The sequence below is a fragment of the Ciconia boyciana genome, chromosome 1, assembly GCF_034638445.1.
Source record: "Ciconia boyciana chromosome 1, ASM3463844v1, whole genome shotgun sequence".
In the NCBI taxonomy this organism is placed as follows: domain Eukaryota; kingdom Metazoa; phylum Chordata; class Aves; order Ciconiiformes; family Ciconiidae; genus Ciconia; species Ciconia boyciana.
In genome coordinates, this window is record NC_132934.1 from 49,852,021 (window position 1) to 49,866,323 (window position 14,303).

At 37.9% G+C, this 14,303-nt stretch overlaps 1 long non-coding RNA gene across 2 annotated transcripts in view; it reads right to left on the reverse strand.

The window, feature by feature from the left end:
* LOC140653211 (uncharacterized) overlaps positions 1-13,527 on the reverse strand; it is a 43,864-nt gene extending 30,337 nt beyond the window's left edge. For both annotated transcript variants that reach the window (XR_012043053.1, XR_012043054.1), the window contains exon 1: positions 13,242-13,527. This is a non-coding gene — a long non-coding RNA (uncharacterized lncRNA). The remainder of the gene's footprint in view (positions 1-13,241) is intronic.
* Between the last annotated feature and the right edge of the window lie 776 nt (positions 13,528-14,303).

The window sequence follows — 14,303 nt, forward strand, 5'->3', positions numbered from 1 at the left end:
CATACGTATATATACGTATTTGTATATACACACACACACACACAGATGCAGAAACTGGGAAGATTTGTAAAAGTAAAGAGACTGATTTTCTACTCAATTTCTACTAAGGATCAATAAAACTTGGGCATCTCAAATCCAGTTTGTACCTTTGAAAAATCTTCATAAAGATCATCTTCAGAGTTAATATTCAATAGAATAATCCTGTAGCCTCGTTGATAGAAAGAAAAAGGGCTTAGATTCTGCTTCAGCACTTACGTTGCAAAACTCCTACACCTTATTGGAAAAGAAAAATGAAACAAATTGTGTTCCATTTGCTGTATTTTCTCTTTTCTACATATTCTACATTCTACATATTCTACATTCTAACAATAATATCTTTATCACTGATGTCCATGTCTTTTAGCTTCCCATAATTTTGTCCTAATTGCATTAATACATCTTAAAACATTTAATACAAGAGAAATCAGGGCATAAACATGACTATTAGGTCATGGTTCTCTTACCTTTTTTTAGAAGAGGAGAGGAGGGGGAGGGATTTAGTGTTAATTAATATTGTACTCTAAGAATAAAATGTAAAATTATGGGAATAGATAAGGAGTCAATTTGTTTGTTATTATTTTTCAATAGTAAATCACTATGATTTGCATTTTATAATGAAAATATAATACAATTTGTAGTCATTTTGTGAGAACTGAGAAAATATTTAACAACAAAATACCTTTTCTAAAATATTTTGGTTTTCAGGTGAAAAATAAGCAATTGTACTTTTCTGAAAAGGAAGGCAGTTCTTATCAGATGGCATCAACTACTAATCTCCTCTTGATACTGAAGTCTGGACATCTTTTCTTCCCTAGAACAACGTTTCTCAGTTGCACAAGGTCAAAATGGCTCCTGTCTATGCCACAGACTGTTCTCACAGTATTTTTCAATCCTCTGTATGCACATGGCATTGTCCATCTGTCCAAATCCTCTAACTACTTCCTGCTACCCCCTCTCTTTCAACTTAATGTTTTCTGCCCTCAATCCTCCTTTAGATTTCATTTTTCTGAGCTTTTTAAATTCTTCCTTCTTCAGTTCCTCACTACTGTTTTCCTATCACTCCTCCCTACTTCTTCTCCCATCTTTTCTGTCCCTTCTCTAAAACCAAACTAAATTCTGGTCCCCTCGTAGATGGATTCCTGTCCCTATCCACACAATCTTCCTGTCTCTGCTTCCCAGTTTTGCATAAAAAACTTTGTTATTGCCTCCAGCCTACCACTTTCATGCTTCAGTCCATGTTGATGACTCAACCTTTCTTGCTATGTCTTTACTTAATTTCAAGCATGTACAAGCTGTCTTGGTCTCTCCACTTCCTGGCTCTTGAATTGCCACTTGAATTTCCTCATCTGGCACTGAATCTGCACTTGTTTTCCCTTATAGAAAGCAGTATTTTCGTCATACTGCTTTGTTTATCACACTTTCTTCTTATAGCCTCCAATTTCTTTCCCTAATTATAATTTCTCCTGTTGCAGAACACCTGAGTCTTCTCTTCTATTTTCCTTTGCTCCAAGCTGCTGTTAACTAGGCCAGACTAATCCCACCTAATTTTATCTGTCCAAAAGCTAGCATGCAGCCTGAGCTGTTCATCTTACTTTTTTTATTCTGAAGTTGAGAAAGAAAGATAGGCAGTTTCAGAGACTGATTCACGATGCTTACATATCTCAGGTTGGGAGGACATCTGTAGAGGTGATTCCTTTTCTATATTAAGTAGCAGAGGAGTTTACACAGCCAGATTAGATTACACAATTATTTTTAAATGGTTAAAATTAATCCTCCTAATAAATATTCCATTGTAGTTTCATCCCCTGACTTTTCCCCTTATGATCTCCCACACTTACTCCACACAGTTCTGTATAAAATAATATTTTCACTTTCTAAACTAAGAATTTTAAATAAATTAATGACTAATTTCTCATGAGTCAAATTCTGTTTCTGATAATATAATGCATTATGATTTTTTATTTTACCATTATTGAAAACACCTTTTTGCTGCATTACCTTTGGCTTCTCACTTGTTATTGGTCTGGTGATCAGGATAGTTGAAAAGTATATCTGTCCCATAATGAGGATGGTTTTAATTCAACTTTGAATATACAGTTGCTAACCAGGAATAAAAAATGTCCACTATTAATAGAAGAGGCTGGACAAATAAGACTAGTCATTAGTATAAATTTACTGTGGTTCAGACTTGAGAAAAAAAAAATAATGAAGGGAATCTAGCTGTCCTAGACGTGACAAAAAAAACCCCAACCCAAACAACAGAAAACTCAGTTTGCTGATTATGTTAGATGTCTACAGACAAGAAATATGAGATACTAATAATTAGATCTGGAAGCCTTACTATTCGTTCAACATATGACTTATTTGGCATAATGCACAGTTCATGATATAATACATGATATACACATGCATGTGTATACATATACATGTGATATACAGTACATGTACAACACATATGTAGTTCATAATACACAATTCATGTGATATTAATGTTAACAAATGTAATAAAATAAAAAAATAAAGATAATATACTAATTAATATTTCTATAATAATTAATATTAATACAAAATATTAAACAATACAATATTTAAAAACAATACACTCAATATTTATATTAATATAAAAGGTCAGAAACTGAAAAGGGAAGAAGTGTTGCCATCTAGGTCAAAGACACATATCTGCTCTGAAGTCCAGAGTGTAGATGGATCGATCCTAAGACAGCTGGTGCATAACAGCAAAAGATGAAAAGTATATCATACTAAGATTATGGTGAACCATCGAGCCAAGCGAGCCCAAGTCATTATAACTTTTTGTAAAAAAGGAACATAATTCTCTGAATCAGAGGACTGAGTGGTTTTACAGGGACGTTAAATGGGCATATGTTGGGAGAGGAATTTTGAAACTATTCAGTAGGTTCATGGAATGACCTGGGGATTTGACAGATAAAGTAAAAGATGCAACAAAAGAATGTTTTCTTCTCCTCACTACAGAGTAACTGACAAAGGCTGAATGCACCTCAGGTGACGGTGATCCTGAATCACTGAGGTAGGAAGAAAAATAAGCAAAAAGTGTAATAAACCTGGCAGACTTAAGAAGACAGATTTCAATAAACTTTGGGGAATTGGAAAGTAATATCCCCCTCAGAGAAAATCCAAGGCAAAACCAAGTAAATGAGAGTTGACAGTTTCTTAAGGAAATAATATTAAGTATAAATCCAAGCTATATTTTAGGGACTGGATGGAGCAGTCCCAGGGTTGAACATGGGTATTTTTTAGATCTTGTAGAGCATGACTGAGAGTTCAGAAGATGGGTAAAGGGCAAACAGATCCACCTTTTTCTTTTTAAGGGGGAGCTGGGAAAATTATAGAGTCAGCTAAACTGTAATTCATTGAAAAATACTGCAGAAAATAATTAAGCAAACTATGTATAAACTAATAGAATGTATTGGCAGATAGAATTTGACAGGAAGATGTGTAAATCCCAATATGCTTTTGTCAAGAAATTTGACTCTTATTGTTTTAATTAGAAGCACAACTAGTTTCGAATTTCTACAATCTGTTATTGCATAGATATAATATGTAGTGTCCAGAAAGACAACTACATCTGCCATTGGACAATATGGCATGTTAACACGAATCGTATTAAAAGTGACAATGTATTTCTGTATGTGAAATAATGGTTTTGTTCATTTCCTAACATTTACTGATCTACTCCCCAATACTATGAGGAGAACTGACTCTATAGAGTATCTTTTTGATTATCTAAATAAATTGCCCATTAAAAGATGAGAGGAAATCAGACCTTTTTTTCACCAATAATATACACTCCCAGAAAAGGATCGAGCATGTTGGCAAAGGCAGAGAGAGAAAGTTTATTGGGCTAATTTAGTTGAGAAAGAAATTACTGTTCTCAGGGTAGTCTTACACTTTATGAGCAAAAGAACTTGGAGTAGATAAATGTGTATATCTTTGAATGCAAGAAAAACATGCACAAGGAAATTCCTTGCCTGTTAATGCAAGAATTTAAGCATTTTGACTATAACCTACTGAAAGACAACTGGGAGGGACACACACGTTTATATAGTAAACCAGAACAATTGAAAAGAAATAATATATATAGTCTAATAAAAAGTTTGTATTACTGCCAAGAAGTAAGTGTTCATGCCAAAAATGTTCAGCAGCACAGCTGCCAAAAAAAAGCTGAGAGCATTATGAAACACACTAAATCTATACATAGAGAAGGCTTAGAGAAGAAAAAAAGAGTATATTTATTCTTAGGATTCAAGTATATCAAATCATTACTGTTATTTTATGCACAATAAGCAAGGCTCTGAGCATGCTGGCAAGCATTCAACAAAGCTTTCATGTTGCTTAAGGAGCATGTTGGTCCTTAAATTCAGGAGAAAGGCTCAAAAAAGCCATATTTAACTTGAGTGTTTGAGACATGCTAAACATCCAAAATTACACAAAAACTTCCATGTGTTGTTGGACATGGCTTAATGACATTCCTGTCATTGCCAAGCCAACTCAGTCAGCTTCTGATGAAGGTGATTCGAGATGCACAGAGCAGGCATCCTGGGATCTGTCTTGAAAAAGATGAAAAGTGGGTTGCCATTGCTGCCATGTGGCTTTCAAATGAGAACCTCCATGAGGAAGCTGGAGGCCCTTAGGAAGCCTTCCTAACCTGCAATTTCCAAAACAGTACTCTAACCACCAGGTTCTGCGGGCTGGATCATGAATTTTTAGCCTTCCTCTTGAAGTTAGTCCATTGAGTGGTCAAAAGTTTAGAGATTCAGGGATCCAAGGAGGGGACATGGAAACCAAAGGCCAGTGACAAGGCGTGTTGATTGGGAGATGGAGCTGCCATTTTCTGAGAAGAGACTAAAGGGCTGGGGTTCTGCTTCAGAGCAGAGATGGTTGAGGGATGACAGACTGAGATTTAAAATTCATTAAGGCAGAGGGTAAGGTGAATGCAGAACTGTTGTTTACCAAATCCCACAATACTGGAAGCAGGGGGCACCCAATGACACTAGTAGGAGGCGAGCTTAAAATAGCTACAAGAAAGTCTCTACACAGCAGGTATCGAACTTTTGGAACTTGGTGCCACAAGAGGTTTTTTTATGTTCCTCTATGAAAAAGGTTTTCAGACACATTCTCCTCCTTATTCCTTCTTGTGGGCTGGCTGAAACGTCTTGGTGCTCAGACCCCTTGTGACACCTGATGCACCTGTGACACCTGTCACACCTGTGACACCTGAAGCCTAACCTTCCTCTGTCTGATTGCTGCATGGTGTCTTCAGCTCTTACCTTGACATTATTAATTCAGCAACTAGGAGTGTGCTCTTAACTTTGAAGCATTACAGCACTACCTGCCACAGTGTCTGACAGTATTTGTTCAGTATTTGACTTTTTGCCTATGAAGATACACAAGCAGACACATTAATTTCTTTTCCAGGAAAGCAGTTTAGTTTACATAGCGTTCTCAAGCTTCCCTGTGAAATAGGATGCAGCAAATATGCTCATAACACTTGGGAAAGAGACGTAAATCACAAATATGTGTGATAGGTGGCTTAATACAGGTGGCAGGAGAGAGAAATAACTAGAAATTGTGATTTGCAAGCTGTTCATTTTAGTAATGGTACTCTCTCAGATTATGGCAAGACTAAATGGGAATTCCTCTTCTACCATTAATAAAGCATGAACTTCTGAATGTAATACCTTATGCTTTTGATGGGGTGTGAAGTTTATAGTTAACTTTCTTCATTACTTCTCCCTTTATCACAATATACATTGAAGAGAAGAGAGAATATAGCTTCAAATTCTTTTGGCCTGCAAGCAGGAGAGGAAAAGTGACCTCTGAACTGATTTTGTTTCTTCATTATTGTTGATCTTAAACATACAAATCTGTGAGACAGACCCAAGCTGAAGAAATTTATATTCGTTTTCACAAGACAAGCAATTTTCCTTATTCTTATATCTTTTTCACAATTAATCATTGTTATCACAATTTCAATTATGATTTTCAATTGTTGTGATCAAACATCTTGGAATTAAGGTCAATAATAAACATCAGAACAAAAATAATTAAGATAGTGGTGTCACAACATCTTAAATTCCAATTCCAATTTTATAAAATTGATAAAATCTCTCTGCCCTTTGATAAAATCTACATTGATTTTAATGGCTGAAGAAGGGCAGAGAGAAGACTCAAGTATTCTGCACAGTAAAGAAATAATTAAGTAATAATGAAAATAGTATGATTGAAACCAGTAGTTCTTTCTTCTACAAAGCCCTGGCTAGTAACATGGTGCTGGCTCACTTCATTTCCAGCTGCTAGATTTCACTAAAAGAAGCTAAAAATAAATTCAATACTTTCCTAAAATGTCTTTCCCATGTAACCAAGTGCTGCAGTTGCCATAGGGATGTTATAACATCACAAATGGGAAGCAGTTCACATAGTGGTAAATAAGCTCGCTGGTGGGCAAGTTGTCCGTTTGAGCTGTCCTTTGAGTTGTCTCAAAGAAGAAATCTCTAAGACTATACGTTCTGAGGGGGGGAAGTTAAAATTGATTTAATCTGCAATAGTGCAAATCACTTAATGTAGGTTTTCACAGGTGTGGACATCTGTGCAGATGCAAGACACACTGCCTATGCTGAGTGCTGTAGCACCTAGCCTGTAGGAGCTACACCTTCCACTGAAAAGGGATAAAAACATTGAAAATATCTGTAAATTCTGCGAAAAAAACCCACCATCATGTCTGCCATTTACCATTTTTTCAGTGAGCCTGGAGCTGTCCAGCCTGTCCTTATTTTCCCTTCTCCCTTGTAATGCATTAAGTGACTGAATTCTGGTTGCACAGTTTTTGCCCTATACTATCCATTTATTTTGAAAGTCAATACAAATAAACACAAAGATGCCTAAAAAACCAATGGACTTCCTTTCCAAGGTTTCTTCATAATGTTCTACATCATAAAATTTCAAAGGTCAGATGATATAAATAAACAGTGACTTCACTGAGGTTGATACTACTGTCCTGATTTACAGCAAGTAGTAATCTAGCCCCAGCACTCAAGCTTTTCATTCTGTGCTCAACCCAGAATAGAAACCAAATGGGTGGATAATAAATACCATGGAAACAAGAAAAAAAAACCCAAATCCTATAAAGAATCAATTTGGGAAAAAAGAAGAAAAGCCAGATTGTCTGTAGTTAAAATAGAATTCACTGGGATCCTGCAACAAGATCATTTAAATACAAAATATTATGATAGTTTCCACTTTTTTTTTTTTTGTACATGCCTTCGGTACATGTCTGAAGGCTTTTTCTTTAAAGGCTGACAGTTTTACCAGTCTTACCAAGTCATTACCAACTTGCTGTTCTGAACTGAGTTTCAGAGTGGTCCCTTTCCCAGTCAGCTCTTTCCCATTTGCTGGATCAAGCCCTCTGAATTAGCCTCTCACAACACTGTTATGCCTCTGCTTTGAATCCATACTTGTTTCCTCAGATAAATAGTTAAAGTGTAGGTTGCCCCTGAGGTGTGCCCCCTCCACTTTGCAGTATAAGTATAGCTACAGAGCAAGTAGTAGAACTCAGACTGGTCAAGGATGTCGACCAGTAAACATTCTCTCTGTTTACTCATTCCTGTCTGGGATTTAACCTATACTACATTTATGGCGCCATCTTACAATATTAGGCCCATAGCAGAGGACGAGTGCTTGAACATAACCTCTACATGCCACAGTAGTGCTCTATAAGCAGATCATATCAGGTTTCATGTTAACCCCATTGTCAGGACAGAATTAAGTTAGAAGAATCATCCACCATCTTCCCTGATGTTATCTCAATTATTTAGGACCATGTGGCTGGCCAAGTGCAGCAGATTCAAACAAGCCCTCTAGAGTTTGAATCACGGTGCAAAAAGTAACCATACTAACTTGAAAATTTGAGATTTTTCCCCAGCCCCTTTCAGTGTCCAGTGTTCAGAGCCTGGTGGTTAGGAGAGAGTGAGTTTTAACAAGTGGATATCTAAATAGTACTTGGTCAGATTATTACCAGGGCTGCTAGAACCCCATAGACCAGTCCGGATTTGGAGTCAGATACAAGTAATCTCCCCAGCTTTTAACAAAAAAGATTTGTGTATTGCACTAGCCACCTAGATTCCCTTTACGGTCAACAGGGAGAAATGACATTAGATAGGCTGAATTGATCTGATTACTTTTAGACATGTACTCAAGCATGAGATAAATAAGGTGAACTGTGCTCTGGATATGCCTATTTATCTCCTTTGGTTATAATGGAACTCTAGAATGAACAACTCAGATGTGTACATTGACATGACAGATGTCTACATTTGGGCAGACAAAAATCACCTTGGCTGCTCATACTGTCCTTGCAAGCAGTCAGCATTCACTCTGAGCTTAGCTCGCCTGCAGATACCATGCTCCTTTGTAGAAGACAATGCCAGAAACTGCCTTAGAAGGATCTCAGAAGCCTTGCAGGCAACCACTAGTAGCAAGGGCACACGTGGTAGCTGGAGACTACAAAGTATGGTAGCATCCACTCACACACCGTGTGTGCTGGACACATAGAGAGTGCTGCCGATCAGCTCCGGGAACACCACCAGGGTTGCCTCTTGCCCTACTCCAAGTGCCTCTGGAGGGCAGGTAGCATGGCAGGAGAGAGGCAGTGTCACAGGTCTATATGGGTATCTTTTTTGTCAGGGTCTAGTGCCCTGTGTGTCATCTCTTGCTCCCTTTCGCATTCCCCTGTTCATGTCCTTCTGCTTAAATAGCCAACCACCCACTGAGAGACATCGTGCCTGTTGCTGATATAGTGACTCTCTTGAGAGGTGCCAGTATGTTTCTCCATTAATACTTTGGTATTTTATACACGTTGGAATAGCATCAACAAAAGAGCTGGAGAACACTTTCCTCTAGAACAGCCCGTGATGTAGTTTTATCAGGCATGGAAAGGCAGGATTTCAAGCAAAAAGGGAAGTGCATACTTGTCTCCCACCCTCCCTGTTTTAAGCACTGAGCTATTGCTCAAAAGCAATAGTCCTCCTTTCTGCCCATACTTTATTAAGATTGTGCTTTGCGTCTTTCATTTTATCACAAGTGGCTGGAAATGAAATATGCTGGAAATGGCAGGAACAGTTGGTTTCAATATTTCTGAACTATTTATTTCAACCCACCATGAACTCTGTTCAAAAAGGATTTTGTAAATTTTGCTTTTGCTTAAAATTATAAGAAGATACTGACTGTACTGTGATTATTCGTTGTCCCAGAAGTGTGCTTTTCAATGAAAAAGGTACTTGAAAAAAATATGATCCAGCTGTCCTGTCCCTCTAATTGTCTAGTACAATGGCCTAATAAGCAATATGATCCAATATTTAGACTGAAGGTAGAGCTGATTTTTATAGCACTGGAGAAGACTCCAGAGTGGACAGAAAAGCAGAACAGACCCTTGTATAGACTTTAGTGTTTTGAAAAGCCAGGAAGCATACTGCAGTGAGTGATCCAAAAACTCTCATGAAATTATGTGAAGCTCTTTCTGAGGCTGGATCCATTGAACAATTTTTGGAAGTAACACTAATCTGGAAGAAAAATAGTGTTCAGATAAGTGTCAGTTTCCATATTTTATTACATTTTTTTGTGTGTGTATATATATAGTTTATATATGTACAACTGTATATATAGTTATACATACAGTTTTATGTTAATAATGACTAGAAAATTTTGCCTTATGCCATGCACGCTCTCCTTCTGTTTATATGTATGCATGTATGTATATATAAATATGTACACACACACTTATATAAATATAACATAAGAAAGCTGGATTTTCCAGTTGTGACCAAATACACTGAATACATATGAAAATACATACAATCAGTATAGACTGATTGTATATATGTTCGAGTGGCCTTTGTAATGTTTTTTGTGGTGTTTAAAGGGCACTCTGATTTGAAGGTTATGACTCAGGTGAGCCTTTCATATAATAAAATAGAGAAGGCAGAAGCCAGGAGAGACCTCTGTCAGATGCTTTCCCAAATGCCTCTAACAGCAGCTAACTGAATCTTCTCCTCTCTGGGGAGCGCTGGTGCTGTTACACCTCCAGCTTTTGCTGACACAGAGACTTCTGTTTCCACTTTGTTGGCATGAAATGCAAGATGGTGATCAGGCGGGGATAAAAATTTAAATATTAAATTAATGTTTCAGTTTTATTGTGTTTGTGTCAGTTGTTTATAAATAAATAGATAACTGAGCAGAAACACAGTTAATCAGTTGAATATGCATGAGCGCATACCTCAATTTACAGTACTGTCTGTATCAAGGTATGAGAGTGATACGGTTAGTGTCATCAAGGCAATTGCCCACTGAGGCTGGGTTACAAACCCCAGTAGCAGAACTAAAAGAAAAAGCTCCCTGAAATGGCAGAAGTGTGTCTGTTGGGATATTGCAGTCACAGCATGCTGTCCAAACTGTGCAAGATTTGGAGGGATGAACCAGTTCTGCTGACAGCAAGCCCCTGCATCCTAATTCAGCCTCTAGCTAAAGTTCAGTCAAGTTCCTCCCCATTCCTGACACGTGAGGTATGAGAGTTTCTCATACTGAAGGTGGTCACTGAGGATGCTGTTGGACAGGACAAACTGCCAGTGGCTGCCCCATATTAACCCTTTCCACTACTGGATTTGCTGACAAGCCAGCAAGCAGTGGGAATTTTTTTGCACTCAGATAGACAGTAACAAACTCCTCAGCTGGAAAACCTAATCCCTTCTCCTGTCAGGGCACTCCAGAGAATTAACTGTCAAAGTTTCCGCAATCTGAAATAATGTTAGTAGGACCCCACATTTTCATGAAGACCTTTGCCTGTCCTCTTAGAGTTTATTTCTCCTCTCTCTCTGCCTCTTGTGCAATGTTTCTGCAAATGAATTAAATATTAAATTCTTGCCATATTATATATGGGAGCTGACAGATATACTGAGGCAGCAGTACTTGCTAGATATATTATATGCCAGCTATCCTACATCAGATACACTATGCTGGCAGGCATACCGTGCCAGCTTCTGACAGCATACGCTGTGCCAGCTTCTGCAGCTTCTGACCAGGCCAACTGTGGAATTATAGAAAGTAAGGCTAGACACGACATTGCAAGTCGTGTAGTTTATCCCTCTACCCAAAGACAAGATCAGCTGCTTCTGAACCATTCCTGAAAGATGACCATCTTATTGGTTCCTAAAACCAAGCAGTGATAGTAATTCCACAATCCCAGGGTAAACTATTCTAGTAAATAACCATCAGACAGTTGGCATTGCTTTTTTATAATGTCTAATATAAATCTTCCTTGCTACAATTTATGCTTATTACCTCTAGTTCTGTTCTGAGAGAACAAGGAGCATAGTTTATGTTCTTCTTCTTTGGCAGTTACCTTTAAAATATGTGAAGACTGTTAGCCCATCTTTCCTCCCACAACTCAGTCATCTCTTTTATAGACAAAATGAATATAATTCCTCTGGTCCTTCTGTATAGGTCTTATTCTTTAGATTGCAGTTCATTCTCATTGCACCCCCCTGGACTCTTTATGAGAGTTAAAGACAACCATTAAACAATATCAACTCATGATTTTGCTATAATCACAGAATCTAAAATGAAAGTGTGAGGGTGAATTGTTAGTTCTTTCCAGAGATGTAAAGTAGTCTATTCTTTCATTTTTTCAGTGAGATTTTTTACCTCTGCTAACCTGAGACAATTGTTGAGGTGCTTTGAAGGCAGTACCACCTTAGGCTCTATTTTGCTTGTAATTGTATAGATATCTGCCACACTATCTGCAAGGAAGGTATGACCTCATTACACTGGGAAGAAAAGAGCACACATGATCCCTTAATCTAGCAATAGATATTGATATCTCATGGATACTTTTTTACATGGAGGAAATGTATTTCTTTGTGTTTGAAAAGGTCACTGTGAGAAACAGCTGTATAATTCAGAGGTTGTTTGAGAACCCTTATTTGCCTGATCTGGTGTTTGGAGGGCTGTGGCAAGTTCCTTACAGGTCTCATGTTTCCTTAAGTTGAGACTCTTTCAGCCACTTTTAGTTGACTGAGTAGTGATATTAGCCCATCAGATTGAGATAATTGTCATGCACCAAGAGGGGGAATCTGCAGAGACTGTAACATGGGAGAGATTTTTCCACTCTGCTATTCAGGGTGCTAGCATACACACTCTCATCTCTGGTATCCAACTCTGACTTAAGGGAGCAAGTACACAGCTTGAAATGTGGTCCCAAATCCCTGCCTGCACCCTGCTGCAATAATAATGCAGATACATCTGCAATAATGCAGAGCATCTACCTGATATGGCTCTGTGATACGTCTGCAGTTGGAGCAGTGGTTGAAAAAGCACAAAACACCACGAGCCCCTTAGCTGAAGAAATCCTGATAGTGAGCACACGTTACTGCGGTAGACACTGGAAGTGGCACAGATACAGATAGTGCATGTGTCCGCAGTGACAGGCTTTGCAGGTAGGTTTAATAAAACTGGTTAGACATGCCAGGAGCCCTTACTGAGCTGTAGATTGCCATGCTGATGTCTCCTAACAGGAGACCCATGATGAGAAGCAACAACAGTATATACCCTTTCCCCCCCACAAAGATGAAAAAGACACCTTTTAGGTGCTGAATATGAAATTTGTTTAGCTGTGTTTACTCTTCTCTTTGCCAAAGCCAAGTAATTTGTTGAACAGACATAAACAACAGGTGTGTTCTAGATATCTCTGCTACATGCAACAAGGTCAAATGCCATAAAAGCTCCAAATAATCCATATTACATATAATGTCCTGTGCCAAAGCACTGTAATAAAAGACTGATCTGTGCATGGAGACAATTTGTATCTTTAGTCCCACTTGGACAGAAGGAAAAGATCTTTTCTCTCCTTATTTTTCCCCAAACTAAAACGTTTTTTGAGAGGTTGGTGTATTTTTCAAACTTTCCCATCTTTAAAAACGAAACCTTGAAAACAAGAAAGGAAACAACACAAAATAAAAAATAATCCTTAATCAAAGGACGTAAATCTTGATTACTTTCTGCTTCTTAGCTTTATTTTCCCAAGGTATTTCCACCCCCAGTTCCCCACTGACCAACACTACTGGGTGAAATTATTTTTCAGCAAATACAGTTCACTTTGGATTAACAGTATCTCTTACCTTTATATAACAGTAAGGTGGGCAGCTTCTCATTGAAACATTTGTTCCTCGCAGATGTTCCCTGCCACAGCTCACTTTCCAGTTCTAGATGTGCTGAATCTTTCTTTCCTCCTCTTCGGTTTGTGTGATTAGTTTCATTATTGGGATATCTTTGGTATCCCTTTCCTCTCCTCCTTTCTACATGTGCTGTTGGGTGAGCGATAATTTGGGTGCCTCCATGAGATGTTTATTCCCGTCTCTTCATTTTAAGTCACAGCCACTGGTCTTGTCAGACGACAAAGCAAAGTTTTTCTGGGCTCTGCCTGACCAGCAATTCCAGGGCGTAATTTCATCACCTAAAGGGCAGGGAGGCAAAATGTTCTGCATGAATCAACTTGCAGACAGGAAGTTTACATGAGTGCAGTGGATTGCCATAGTGCTGGAGATTATGCTAGCCTATAAAAGAAAATCTTAACCGTCACCACTGTAACTACAGACACATTCATGTATGATCAGTTGCTCTTTTGACTTATACAGAGAGGTTATTCAAGCATGTCCTAAAGCTACTCATATTTATGGAGGAAATTGAGGAAATAACCTGCATATTTGTCTGACACAACTAACACAAAGTATATCCCTATGAATCCTTTTTTCCACATTGCTAAAATAAATTGGCTCATTTACTCCATATTTAAATTATTTGCCAAGCCAACACCCACAAGGCACAGTCTTTTTTACCATGGTAAGTCTTTTCCGCTGAAATGTAAGCCTATCAGTAAAGTAGTAGCTAATAATACTGCACACTGCTTTGCATTGCTTCACTTTCCATACAAAGAATCATTAGCAGACATGGAGTTTTATACTTCATAAATAATATATCCTAAAAAAGGATTGGCTCTATTTAAGCCAGCTTAGTTGAGAAGAATTTCTCAGGTTTGTTCAAAATGGTGGTACACTCAAACATTTGATAAACATGTGTCAGACTTCCAATCTCTGCCTACTTCCTTTGCATGTAAATATCCCCAAATTATTTACAAGTTGGAATATATAAAAGATCACTAATGGCATCAACATTAATTGTCT